Raw genomic sequence first — 10,949 nt, 5'->3', positions numbered from 1 at the left:
CGCTCCTCTCATTTTTGTGATCTATACTAATGGAAGCCCATGGTCATGTCACAGTAAGGTAAATATTATATACAACCACCCGCCCTTCAGCCTGGAGCTGGGGGGCGACTTATGTAGGACTATTCTGTATATCATAGGTGAAGGAAGACTGCAAAAAGCAACAAAACCCTTGTGTCTGGATGCAAGGCATTATGGGGCTTGTAGGAAACAGCCTCCAATTCTTATTCCTCTGGATCCTCCAACTCGTGTTGGGCTGTGCCTGGTGGGGGTGTTAGGTAGAAGAGGTCTTATCATATAGAAGCTTCTGAGGGTGAGGAGGTCTCGGGGTAGGTGGACTCCAGTGCTGAGGTTCCCGTCTATAAAACCTTTGTCAAGCCTGAGCCCTTTAGTTTTCATTCTTGGCAGTAGAGGTCGCTGTGTGGATTAGAAGATGCTGGAATTTAACAAATTGCCCAATTAGTTTTGTGTATCCTACAGATGGAGGGAAATTGCACAAAGCAACAAGACCCTTGTGTTAGTATGCAAGGCATTATGGGTCTTGTAGGAAACTGCTATCAAATCTGATTTCTCTGGCTCCTCCCACTCATGTTGGGCTGTTAACCCTTCCTATCAGAATAACTTACATCTTTGGAGAATTGGGAAGTAAAGGCTGTCGTGTCACAAGAATTTGGATCATCACAACATAAAACTATTCAGCGGTGCAGACTTTTTGACTGAATCGCCAAAGTTTTTCCTCTACATTTTTAACTACATTACAGCTGCAAGTGCCCGATCTCCTGTGCCAGGTGTTTTGTGTGGTTGTTGATCCTGGCACCTCCGCTAGCGTCCAGGTGGTTGTGGGGCGGCAGGTGGCGCGTGTGTTACTCAGGTCATCCAGGGTATAATTACTCCCAAAACAATAGCGCCGGTCAGGTCCTTGATCAGAGCAGCGGGCATCATACATCACTGAGCAACAGGCTGGCACTGCCAAGACATTCAGTGTGCACGATGCCAACCAGTGTGCCCACAACACCTGCCATAGTGTGCCCTCTATATAGTGCCGCCATATAGCTCCCGGGTCAGACCGCTTCATCCTGATAGAAATATATACAAGGACCGGGGAGAGAATAAGAACCGGTGATCCAGTGACGGACACGTGACCCCAGAAGACTCTGCTACTTCCTATTCCTGAGACTGGACACTGCACATAAGGAGACGAGAGTATATGGGGAGCGACCACTCCTGTGTCAATGTGTCCAAAAATCACAATTTTCAACAGCAAAATTCTCCAAATTCTGAGACGTTATTCTTCTTCCTCCATCATTGGCACAAACTTGGTCACGGATAATTAATCAGGTTCCCCCTTCTACTAGCACAGCCTTGGTTAAGAGTATATGGAAGAGGGGACTATGAGGAGAAGAGCTTTGGTGACCTACAAGGAATAGCAGCAAGTTTTGCGTATAATGTACAGGATATTATGAGGCACATTTACTTACTCATCCTGACGTGTTCCCAGAAAATGCACTGTCCGTGTATAATGCGCTGTGCGGGGAGTCACTAAGATCCTGCACCCGATATCCTCCATGTGTCGCTTCCCCGCTCAGGTCCCCGGAGTTCACCTTCTTCTTCCTGGTGCATGTAAGTGCATTGTCCGTGTATAATGCGCTGTGCGGGGAGTCACTAAGATCCTGCACCCGATATCCTGCATGTGTTGCTTCCCCGCTCAGGTCCCTGGAGTTCACCTTCTTCTTCCTGGTGCATGTAAGTGCATTGTCCGTGTATAATGCGCTGTGCGGGGAGTCACTAAGATCCTGCGCCCGATATCCTGCATGTGTCGCTTCCCCGCTCAGGTCCGCCGGAGTTCACCTTCTTCTTCCTGGTGCATGTGATTGCATTGTCCTTGTATAATGCGCTGTGCAGGGAGTCACTAAGTTCCTGCGCCTGATATCCTGCATGTGTCTCTTCCCCGCTCAGGTCCCCAGAGTTCACCTTCTTCTTCCTGGTGCATGTAAGTGCATTGTCCGTGTATAATGCTCTGTGCGGGGAGTCACTAAGATCGTGCGCCCGATATCCTGCATGTGTCGCTTCCCCGCTCAGGTCCCCGGAGTTCACCTTCTTCTCCCTGGTGCATGTAAGTGCATTGTCCGTGTATAATGGGCTGTGCGGGGAGTCACTAAGATCGTGCATCCGATATCCTGCATGTGTCGCTTCCCCGCTCAGGTCCCCGGAGTTCACCTTCTTCTTCCTGGTGCATGTAAGCGCATTGTCCGTGTATAATGCGCTGTGCGGGGAGTCACTAAGATCCTGCACCCGATATCCTGCATGTGTTGCTTCCCCGCTCAGGTCCCTGGAGTTCACCTTCTTCTTCCTGGTGAATGTAAGTGCATTGTCCGTGTATAATGCGCTGTGCGGGGAGTCACTAAGATCGTGCATCCGATATCCTGCATGTGTCGCTTCCCCGCTCAGGTCCCCGGAGTTCACCTTCTTCTTCCTGGTGCATGTAAGCGCATTGTCCGTGTATAATGCGCTGTGCGGGGAGTCACTAAGATCCTGCACCCGATATCCTGCATGTGTTGCTTCCCCGCTCAGGTCCCCGGAGTTCACCTTCTTCTCCCTGGTGCATGTAAGTGCATTGTCCGTGTATAATGGGCTGTGCGGGGAGTCACTAAGATCGTGCATCCGATATCCTGCATGTGTCGCTTCCCCGCTCAGGTCCCCGGAGTTCACCTTCTTCTTCCTGGTGCATGTAAGCGCATTGTCCGTGTATAATGCGCTGTGCGGGGAGTCACTAAGATCCTGCACCCGATATCCTGCATGTGTTGCTTCCCCGCTCAGGTCCCTGGAGTTCACCTTCTTCTTCCTGGTGAATGTAAGTGCATTGTCCGTGTATAATGCGCTGTGCGGGGAGTCACTAAGATCCTGCACCCGATATCCTGCATGTGTCGCTTCCCCGCTCAGGTCCCTGGAGTTCACCTTCTTCTTCCTGGTGCATGTAAGTGCATTGTCCTTGTATAATGCGCTGTGCAGGGAGTCACTAAGTTCCTGCGCCTGATATCCTGCATGTGTCTCTTCCCCGCTCAGGTCCCTGGAGTTCACCTTCTTCTTCCTGGTGCATGTAAGTGCATTGTCCGTGTATAATGTGCTGTGTGGGGAGTCACTAAGATCGTGCGCCTGATATCCTGCATGTGTCACTTCCCCGCTCAGGTCCCCGGAGTTCACCTTCTTCTTCCTGGTGCATGTAAGTGCATTGTCCGTGTATAATGCGCTGTGCGGGGAGTCACTAAGATCCTGCGCCTGATATCCTGCATGTGTCGCTTCCCCGCTCAGGTCCCTGGAGTTCACCTTCTTCTTCCTGGTGCATGTAAGTGCATTGTCAGTGTATAATGCGCTGTGCGGGGAGTCACTAAGATCCTGCCCCCGATATCCTGCATGTGTCGCTTCCCCGCTCAGGTCCCTGGAGTTCATCTTCTTCCCGGTGCATGTAAGTGCATTGTCCATGTATAATGCGCTGTGCGGGGAGTCACTAAGCTCCTGCGCCCAATATCCTGCATGTGTCGCTTCGCCGCTCAGGTCCCCGGAGTTCACCTTCTTTTTCCTGGTGCATGTAAGTGCATTGTCCGTGTATAATGCGCTGCGCGGGGAGTCACTAAGATCCTGTGCCCGATATCCTGCATGTGTCACTTCCCCGCTCAGGTCCCTGGAGTTCACCTTCTTCTTCCTGGTGCATGTAAGTGCATTGTCCGTGTATAATGCGCTGTGCGGGGAGTCACTAAGATCGTGCGTCCGATATCCTGCATGTGTCACTTCCCCGCTCAGGTCCCTGGAGTTCACCTTCTTCTTCCTGGTGCATGTAAGTGCATTGTCCGTGTATAATGCTCTGTGCGGGGAGTCACTAAGATCGTGCGCCCGATATTCTGCATGTGTCCCTTCCCCGCTCAGGTCCCCGGAGTTCACCTTCTTCTTCCTGGTGCATGTAAGTGCATTGTCCGTGTATAATGTGCTGTGCGGGGAGTCACTAAGATCGTGCACCCGATATCCTGCATGTGTTGCTTCCCCGCTCAGGTCCCTGGAGTTCACCTTCTTCTTCCTGGTGAATGTAAGTGCATTGTCCGTGTATAATGCGCTGTGCGGGGAGTCACTAAGATCCTGCACCCGATATCCTGCATGTGTCGCTTCCCCGCTCAGGTCCCTGGAGTTCACCTTCTTCTTCCTGGTGCATGTAAGTGCATTGTCCGTGTATAATGCGCTGTGCGGGGAGTCACTAAGATCGTGCGCCTGATATCCTGCATGTGTCACTTCCCCGCTCAGGTCCCTGGAGTTCACCTTCTTCTTCCTGGTGCATGTAAGTGCATTGTCCGTGTATAATGCGCTGTGCGGGGAGTCACTAAGATCCTGCGCCCGATATCCTGCATGTGTCACTTCCCCGCTCAGGTCCCCGGAGTTCACCTTCTTCTTCCTGGTGCATGTAAGTGCATTGTCCGTGTATAATGCTCTGTGCGGGGAGTCACTAAGATCGTGCGCCCGATATCCTGCATGTGTCGCTTCCCCGCTCAGGTCCCCGGAGTTCACCTTCTTCTCCCTGGTGCATGTAAGTGCATTGTCCGTGTATAATGGGCTGTGCGGGGAGTCACTAAGATCGTGCATCCGATATCCTGCATGTGTCGCTTCCCTGCTCAGGTCCCCGGAGTTCACCTTCTTCTTCCTGGTGCATGTAAGCGCATTGTCCGTGTATAATGCGCTGTGCGGGGAGTCACTAAGATCGTGCGCCTGATATCCTGCATGTGTCACTTCCCCGCTCAGGTCCCTGGAGTTCACCTTCTTCTTCCTGGTGCATGTAAGTGCATTGTCCGTGTATAATGCGCTGTGCGGGGAGTCACTAAGATCCTGCGCCCGATATCCTGCATGTGTCGCTTCCCCGCTCAGGTCCGCCGGAGTTCACCTTCTTCTTCCTGGTGCATGTGATTGCATTGTCCTTGTATAATGCGCTGTGCGGGGAGACACTAAGATCGTGCGCCCGATATCCTGCATGTGTCTCTTCCCCGCTCAGGTCCCTGGAGTTCACCTTCTTCTTCCTGGTGCATGTAAGTGCATTGTCCGTGTATAATGTGCGGTGTGGGGAGTCACTAAGATCGTGCGCCTGATATCCTGCATGTGTCGCTTCCCCGCTCAGGTCCCCGGAGTTCACCTTCTTCTTCCTGGTGCATGTAAGTGCATTGTCCGTGTATAATGCGCTGTGCGGGGAGTCACTAAGATCCTGCCCCCGATATCCTGCATGTGTCGCTTCCCCGCTCAGGTCCCTGGAGTTCATCTTCTTCCCGGTGCATGTAAGTGCATTGTCCATGTATAATGCGCTGTGCGGGGAGTCACTAAGATCCTGCGCCGGATATCCTGCATGTGTCACTTCCCCGTTAAGGTCCCTGGAGTTCATCTTCTTCCCGGTGCATGTAAGTGCATTGTCCATGTATAATGCGCTGTGCGGGGAGTCACTAAGATCCTGCGCCCGATATCCTGCATGTGTCGCTTCCCCGCTCAGGTCCCCGGAGTTCACCTTCTTTTTCCTGGTGCATGTAAGTGCATTGTCCGTGTATAATGCGCTGCGCGGGGAGTCACTAAGATCCTGTGCCCGATATCCTGCATGTGTCGCTTCCCCGCTCAGGTCCCTGGAGTTCACCTTCTTCTTCCTGGTGCATGTAAGTGCATTGTCCGTGTATAATGCGCTGTGCGGGGAGTCACTAAGATCCTGTGCCCGATATCCTGCATGTGTCGCTTCCCCGCTCAGGTCCCTGGAGTTCACCTTCTTCTTCCTGGTGCATGTAAGTGCATTGTCCGTGTATAATGTGCTGTGTGGGGAGTCACTAAGACCGTGCGCCCGATATCCTGCATGTGTCGCTTCCCCGCTCAGGTCCCCGGAGTTCACCTTCTTCTTCCTGGTGCATGTAAGTGCATTGTCCGTGTATAATGCGCTGTGCGGGGAGTCACTAAGATCGTGTGCCCGATATCCTGCATGTGTCGCTTCCCCGCTCAGGTCCCCGGAGTTCACCTTCTTCTTCCTGGTGCATTGTCTGTGTATAATGTGCTGTGCGAGGAGTCACTAAGATCATGCGCCCGATATGCTGCATGTGTTGCTTCCCCACTCAGGTCCCCGGAGTTCACCTTCTTCTTCCTGGTGCATGTAAGTGCATTGTCTGTGTATAATGTGCTGTGCGAGGAGTCACTAAGATCATGCGCCCGATATCCTGCATGTGTCTCTTCCCCGCTCAGGTCCCTGGGGTTCACCTTCTTCTTCCTGGTGCATGTAAGTGCATTGTCCGTGTATAATGCGCTGTGCGGGGAGTCACTAAGATCGTGCGCCCGATATCCTGCATGTGTCGCTTCCCTACTCAGGTCCCTGGAGTTCACCTTCTTCTTCCTGGTGCATGTAAGTGCATTGTCCGTGTATAATGTGCTGTGCGGGGAGTCACTAAGATTCTGCGCCTGATATCCTGCATGTGTCGCTTCCCCGCTCCGGTCCCCGGAGTTCACCTTCTTCTTCCTGGTGCATGTAAGTGCATTGTCTGTGTATAATGCGCTGTGCGAGGAGTCACTAAGATCGTGCACCCGATATCCTGCATGTGTCACTTCCCCGCTCAGGTCCCTGGAGTTCTCCTTCTTCTTCCTGGTGCATGTAAGTGCATTGTCCGTGTATAATGCGCTGTGCGGGGAGTCACTAAGATCCTGCGCCCGATATCCTGCATGTGTCTCTTCTCTGCTCAGGTCCCCGGAGTTCACCTTTTTCCTGGTGCATGAAAGTGCTTGATCTTGTGCACCCTTTTTGAAAGTTAAATCCCGTGCTCAGTCCAAATCAGTCGGATCGTCCGGCCGCCCCCCGATTTGCATGAAAGCAGCGCAGCTGCGACACAATCCCAGCGTAGACACCTGTTAAATACCTAGCACAGCTGCGCAAATCCCCGAAAACGTCAGAAAATCTGATGAAAGTGCGGCTGCGGACCCTATATGTCCATTAGAGTAAGATATGAATTTACCGAACATTCGGTTTTGGGGAGAGGAAATCGCGTCCCTGGATCTTCCAAGAGAAAAACGTTTTAAACGAGGTGAAGACATCTGTACAGCTCAGGTGGTAGGAAAGATAAGTACATCAATCCTATCGCTTACCTAATCTGCCAAGGGATGGGGGTCTGGGTCGTTGGCAATTGGATACTATGTATACTAGGTTACATTATAATACTGGGGACCTCTAAGCCTCTTAGTTTTCGGTCGGTATAGGATTGGGGAGGCTCCTCTCAGCTTTGAGCCCTTCTGAATAAATGACATAATTTGTTTTTGTCGGTTATTAAGTAGTGAAAGGGGAATTGGATCCGCCAATGTTCTGGAGTAATACAACACTTCCTCCCCGCCCCTGACAATCCAGTTTTCGCCAAGTTGTCTAAATCCCCCTGTAGTGACGTTAGAAGGGTATTTGATCTCTGCCTTATTCTCGGCCGCCAGTTTTGTGCCTTGGTTACAAATCAAAGGGTCCTCCCTCTGAGGGGGAAACAAATCGCTTTTCGAGGAGGAAGAAATACGGATGATTTACTTATGTTTACCTTGTATTAGGACACTCGCCCCAAACTGTTAGATTAAGGAAATCATTTCTCTCAAGGTCTGTAAGAGGTGGGTTACCAGAAGAATTGTGTCTTCCACAAACAACCCAATCGCACTGAAGCCAGTTATATTCAGGCTCCGCCAAAGGTTCCATCACTAATGTGAAAATTGAGGGGTCCCGTAACGTGTGCCGTTGGTAATATAAAATTTGTCTGAGAGCGAACCATTGGCCACTGTTGTAGCTGGAGCTTTGGCAATAGAGAGCATGAATAGCAATAAAACTTAAACCTGAGCCACCAGATTTGGGCGGCTTCTGTGCAACCAAAGTGAGAAGCAGAGAAGACGTTCTCCATAACGGTCACCAGTGAGAGCGCCCTCCGTGTATCGTCTGAGGATTGTCTACCCTTAGTGACCAGGGAAGGAAGAACCATCCGGAGCCGCTTTAGCGGAAGGTCGCAGGTACGTCTGGTTTCGGTACCCACCGTAGCTGGCAGCATCTCCTCAGGGACAGACCCGACCTCCAGAGCCCTTGTGGAGACCCGGACCAAGGAAGGGGGGGATCTACAGAGGTTTGGGTAGTGTTCATTGGTAAAGTCGTGAGGGGTTTAGTTTTTTGCGGTTCGGATGATTTTAAAGATCTCATCTTGGGTAAAGGGAAAAGGACAAGAGGTCGTTACAGGACTATATCCTACCCCAAGGACCATGAACATCCGGAGGAACACTGCTGCCTGATCCAACAGCTGGTAAGTTTCCCCTGATCTTCTCCTCTAAGGAGTAAATGGAGGACATCTCGATGTGATCGACCAATAAATACACAAATTAAAATTGTGTTTCACTGTTTACTGATTTGGTTACCAATCTATAGGAGGGGGAACTATGCAGAGAAAAGCCTCGGTGACCCGGTGATAGAGACGTGTCAGACAGCTACTTCCTGACCCAGTGACAGAACACGCAGCCCCATGAGAAGTGTCAGACAGCTACTTCCTGACCCAGTGACAGAACATGCAGCCCCATGAGACGTGTCAGACAGCTACTTCCTGACCCAGTGACAGAACACGCAGCCCCATGAGACGTGTCAGACAGCTACTTCCTGACCCAGTGACAGAACATGCAGCCCCATGAGACGTGTCAGACAGCTACTTCCTGACCCAGTGACAGAACACGCAGCCTCATGAGACGTGTCAGACAGATACTTCCTGACCCAGTGACAGAACACGCAGCCCCATGAGACGTGTCAGACAGCTACTTCCTGACCCAGTGACAGAACACACAGACCCATGAGACGTGTCAGACAGATACTTCCTGACCCAGTGACAGAACACGCAGCCCCAAGAGACGTGTCAGACAGCTACTTCCTGACCCAGTGACAGAACACGCAGCCTCATGAGACGTGTCAGACAGATACTTCCTGACCCAGTGACAGAACACACAGCCCCATGAGACGTGTCAGACAGCTACTTCCTGACCCAGTGACAGAACATGCAGCCCCATGAGACGTGTCAGACAGCTACTTCCTGACCAAGTGACAGAACACGCAGCCTCATGAGACGTGTCAGACAGCTACTTCCTGACCCAGTGACAGAACACGCAGCCTCATGAGACGTGTCAGACAGCTACTTCCTGACCCAGTGACAGAACACGCAGCCCCATGAGACGTGTCAGACAGCTACTTCCTGACCCAGTGACAGAACACGCAGCCCCATGAGACGTGTCAGACAGCTACTTCCTGACCCAGTGACAGAACACGCAGCCTCATGAGACGTGTCAGACAGCTACTTCCTGACCCAGTGACAGAACACGCAGCCTCATGAGACGTGTCAGACAGCTACTTCCTGACCCAGTGACAGAACACGCAGCCTCATGAGACGTGTCAGACAGCTACTTCCTGACCCAGTGACAGAACACGCAGCCCCATGAGACGTGTCAGACAGCTACTTCCTGACCCAGTGACAGAACACGCAGCCCCATGAGACGTGTCAGACAGCTACTTCCTGACCCAGTGACAGAACACGCAGCCTCATGAGACGTGTCAGACAGCTACTTCCTGACCCAGTGACAGAACACGCAGCCCCATGAGACGTGTCAGACAGCTACTTCCTGACCCAGTGACAGAACACGCAGCCTCATGAGACGTGTCAGACAGCTACTTCCTGACCCAGTGACAGAACACGCAGCCCCATGAAACGTGTCAGACAGCTACTTCCTGACCCAGTGACAGAACACGCAGCCCCATGAGACGTGTCAGACAGCTACTTCCTGACCCAGTGACAGAACATGCAGCCCCATGAGACGTGTCAGACAGCTACTTCCTGACCCAGTGACAGAACACGCAGCCCCATGAGACGTGTCAGACAGCTACTTCCTGACCCAGTGACAGAACACGCAGCCCCATGAGACGTGTCAGACAGCTACTTCCTGACCCAGTGACAGAACACGCAGCCCCATGAGATGTGTCAGACAGCTACTTCCTCACCCAGTGACAAAACATGCAGCTCCATTAGACTTGTCAGACAGCTACTTACTGACCCAGTGACAGAACATGCAGCCCCATGAGAAGTGTCAGACAGCTACTTCCTGACCCAGTGACAGGACACACAGTCCCATGAGACGTGTCAGACAGCTACTTCCTGACCCATTGACAGAACATGCGGCCCCATGAGATGTGTCAGACAACTACTTCCTGACCCAGTGACAGAACATGCAGCTCCATTAGACTTGTCAGACAGCTACTTCCTGACCCAGTGACAGAACATGCAGCCCAATGAGAAGTTTTAGACAGCTACTTCATGACCTAGTGACAGAACACGCAGACCCATGTGATGTGTCAGACAACTACTTCCTGACCCGGTGACAGAACACACAGACCCATGAGACGTGTCAGACAGATACTTCCTGACCCAGTGACAGAACACGCAGCCCCAAGAGACGTGTCAGACAGCTACTTCCTGACCCAGTGACAGAACATGCAGCCCCATGAGACGTTGTCAGACAGCTACTTCCTGACCCAGTGACAGAACACGCAGCCTCATGAGACGTGTCAGACAGCTACTTCCTGACCCAGTGACAGAACACACAGCCCCATGAGACGTGTCAGACAGCTACTTCCTGACCCAGTGACAGAACACACAGCCCCTTGAGGAGTGTCAGACAGCTACTTCCTGACCCAGTGACAGGACACACAGTCCCATGAGACGTGTCAGACAGCTACTTCCTGACCCATTGACAGAACATGCGGCCCCATGAGATGTGTCAGACAACTACTTCCTTACCCAGTGACAGAACACACAGCCCCATGAGATGTGTCAGACAGCTACTTCCTCACCCAGTGACAAAACATGCAGCTCCATTAGACTTGTCAGACAGCTACTTCCTGACCCAGTGACAGAACA

This window comes from Engystomops pustulosus, chromosome 2, assembly GCF_040894005.1.
Source record: "Engystomops pustulosus chromosome 2, aEngPut4.maternal, whole genome shotgun sequence".
NCBI classification, from domain to species: domain Eukaryota; kingdom Metazoa; phylum Chordata; class Amphibia; order Anura; family Leptodactylidae; genus Engystomops; species Engystomops pustulosus.
Note: the sequence above shows the minus strand (reverse complement) of the source record.